The sequence below is a fragment of the Hypomesus nipponensis genome, chromosome 28, assembly GCF_054491055.1.
Source record: "Hypomesus nipponensis isolate SF chromosome 28, ASM5449105v1, whole genome shotgun sequence".
In the NCBI taxonomy this organism is placed as follows: Eukaryota; Metazoa; Chordata; class Actinopteri; order Osmeriformes; family Osmeridae; genus Hypomesus; species Hypomesus nipponensis.
In genome coordinates this window covers 12,845,699-12,849,678 of record NC_140388.1, presented here as the reverse complement: position 1 = coordinate 12,849,678, position 3,980 = coordinate 12,845,699, and positions in this window count along the sequence as shown.

Here is a 3,980-nt window from a genome sequence, read left to right as displayed (position 1 = left end):
AGAGGGAGTCATGCCCCTGTTATTACTCAGCAAGCGTGCAAACATAGATTGATGTAATATGTTTACATTCTTGTCTCTGACATTCACAAGAGTTTGAATTCATGTTAATGAATGTGATTGTTGTTGTTTAGTTTGAATTCATGTTAATGAATGTGATTGTTGTTGTTTTTGCTTGATCTGGGTATTGGGGTCTCTGATTTAGTTCCTTATTGTTTATTATTAGTAAAATTCATTGTTAATGTTATGGAAGTCGATTCCTACCAGCCTGTAACTCCTGGTCTGTTGCCAGTCTGTGGCCTAAGTCCATTTTCACAAAATGTAATTCATTAGACAGTTTATGACCTCAGTAACTGGGTGGATGCAGCTGAATGAATAGAAAGGTAGACTCAGACCACACAGAAAAACACTACATTAGTCGAGCCACAGGTACGGAACCTAATACCCTAGCTGTCTATTGAAGCCATTTCTCTAACTAGAACCAAGCATAATATCCTAGGGCGACAGACTTGCTGCCATGTGAGCTTATTAGCGAAGAAAGGAGAGCTATTGATCGGTTATCTGCTGCTGCTTTTGCAATGTGCAGGTTCTCTAATCCCACCTGTGGATGTTTCTTGGGAATGTTTCACAAAGAGTAGAAGGGATGAGCTTCCAGCTGGAAAAAAAACAGTCAAAAGAAGAGATGCAACCAAACGACACCAGGTGGGTAAATCCATAAAACTCCTGGCAAACACAGACAGAAAAAAGGGGGAGAAAATCATTTTAATTAGCTGAGTGAATGCGATTTGTTGAATGCAGGGAGTCAGGGCCTGGCTGCTTACATTAAAATTGGTCTAATTTTCTGTGCAGGAAAGTCTCATCTGAGCAACCCTGGCCACAGTCAATCATGTTAAAAGCTACGGGTGCTTAATTTGATTTACCAATATAAAATGCAAATGAGGTGATCAAGTGGAGCAGAAGGCAGGACTAGCTGCCTCTTTCAGGCCATCAAGTTAAATAGGACCAGACAGGAGACTGGCGGCAGATACAATGTTTTAGCATATTCGTTTGATTAGAGTTACGAAAATTTAATTAACGTGGCTAATTGCTTGACAAATTGCTCCACGTTGCTAAAAAGGAGGATTTTTTTTCTTCTCAATACGGTGCTACATCACCAACTCTCTGCCCCCTCCAGGGTTGATTTCCAGCCCCAAATGGGCCTTGCCAATACGTGAAAAGCCTAATTAAATGAATGGAAGATGGCACAACAGTCCTTACAAAAGCGAATGAGATAATGCCTGTAATTAGGCTTGGTGGACTTCTGCAGCCGTATGCTGGTGTGCCCCACTTGGGCGACGCTAGGCTGCTGCTGGAGAGTTACATCTAATAAGTGAACACTGGTTTAGTGTTTAAGTGAAATCTCACAGGGATAAGGCAGCTCCCCTCCTCCCTAATGCATCCCCTTCAGTAAAATAGGTGGCATATGTTAACAATTCAAAGACTGTGTTGAAAACAAAGCATGAGTGGTTCTGTCCTCCTCTGTGATTACTGTAGATCCCTCCCTGATATGAAGCTATGTTAAAACACCCATTTAGTTCATGGCGACTTAGAGCTCAAGAAATGTCTGTACTACTTGTGGCAGATGAATCAAGAAAAAATTATTTCAACTAAACAAAAATCGTTTTTTTTACCAAGACTAGATGTAGACTTTTTCTGTTGTGTTCGTATTCTCCTGCTCACGGCCATGTTGAGGTTTATGATATCAGACATGTATTATTTGTGTTCAATATTAGAACCACTTCCTTGTTTGCTGACAAGCTTACAAACGCTGCCCATTACAACCACAAAACTGCACAATAAGACACTGCAAAGCTGCTAACAGATATCATCCTAAGGTCTACTAAGATGCCTGTGATAATTGTTACATGGTAATAACACGAGTGACACTTCAAAATGTTGTTTGTTCATCCAAAAATAGAGTCATGGTAATTCATTGTAATTTAACACACACACAATTTGTCTCGAAGGAATACAGATCTTCAAAGATAGTTGTCGCAGCAGCCATACAACGTATTTACAGATTAGAAACAGACATAGTTTAGTACGTAGTGCACAATGCACATGCACACACACAAAAAGTAGCTCAGCAATAATGACACAGTGTACCTCCCAGCATATTTTAGTTGTGAAAAACAAGAGTGCTTACAGTTTATCTACAATCCCCTGTCCCTATGGATTTGTATTCAAACGGACACCGTCCGGTCACAACATCAGCTTTCATCAGAAGAACGTCCTGTCAGTAGTTGTTTTGCTTTTTGACACGAAACACCAGCCACAAATCAAGCAAAACAAAGGAAGGCTTTTAATAAACCATAAACACTTCTCTTAATTAGCTGTCTTGATCATTCACTTAACGATTCTGAACGTATTACCATCTTCAGCTTGGAGGTAACTGTGTTACTGTATTTCTGTTGTGTAAATTCTTTGGGCCTTGCAATTAATCCCATGTCTGTTTTATGATCGGTTTAATGGCCTGTTTTATTTCATGCTTCCTGTCCGTAATTATCAATGAAGATGCTAATAAATTACATTTGAGATACCCAGCCATCGCTAATTAAAAATGATTGTTTCATCTGACAACATAGCGGCCATAGTAGAGATTCATCTTCTAATAATATGCTGCCCTACAGTACCACAGAGCAAGAGCTTTAACAGCAAACTAGAGAGGCCACGATCACGCTTGACTGGAGATCACTGCTGACTGTACCAACAATAAAATATACCTCGACAGTACGTGCTCCAATCAGCTTGGAGGAGGGGTTATTGGATTACGGAAGAGCTAAGCTCAGTTGGCCGAGCCCAGTTTGTGAAATGGGATCACAAGGTTTTGTAAAACCCTACTGACAAAGCAGACTTGCTTCTTAAAATGGATTGGGGCTTTGTCAAAGTTACCCACACATCATGCACTCTGAATCTAAGAGTCTACTTGAAAAGGCTTGTAATCAGAGGAAACTAAACAATCTGAAAGTCAACAGGTTCTCATGGAAGCTGTCAGAAAGAAATCGGGTGTTTGGACTTAAAAAAAAAAAAAATGTTGTGATGCTCTCATCTCAAAATAAAATTTAAACCGATGTCATCATCAAGGTGTAAAGACACCCGAGTTTAAAAGACTAAAAACGTAAGCTGGCATTTTCTCAAAGACAAAACATCAGACAGTATCGGTAATATCTAGACTCTAAAGCACATTACATCTAAATACGTCAATTCAAAGATCTACTGAACATTGGAGGGGAAAATTGCGACATTAAACCAAAACTATGGGAGTCCGTGTCATTGGTCTAGTACACCCTGAGTGCTTCCACCTGTCTTTCGCAAGAACAAAATATCCGCCATATTTGTACTTGTTAGATGAATGCCATCCACATCCAATTAAGTTCAACATGGAGCGCACAAAGACGAGCAGAGCACTCTCAATGAAGATCTGTAGAGAATACAGCAATTAGGAGCATCGCTGAAGCATCACTTGTGTGTGCAGCTGTGAACCCTGAGGGGCCGAGGGTAGATAAGTCACAGAGCACTCTTGTACCTGTCTCTCAACATCCACATCCTTACAGGAAGAAGGACATGCTCATGCAAGAGGCTTTCCTTATGGATCTTTATGTTATATCATGATATAGGCTGTATGAGGTCGGATATCATTTTCTAGTGCATCATCGAAATCACTCTCAGTTTTTATTGGTATTTTTTATAAATACCCAGAATTGTCAGTCTAAGATCCATATCAGTGTCATTGGGTCAACCATGTAACTCATTTGTTTGTTCAAGCGCTGTTGTTGGTTGTTGTAACAAATTAGGATGCTTTTCAAATCATGTAGCAGCTTCTAAAATGAGTACCTTCAACTTTCAAATGACAGTTTTAAGTACCTTGAGTCCAAACAATTATTATTATTATTTACAGTGTCCAATGAAGCCTTGAAAATGCCCCATTAACTTGTAAATGTTGG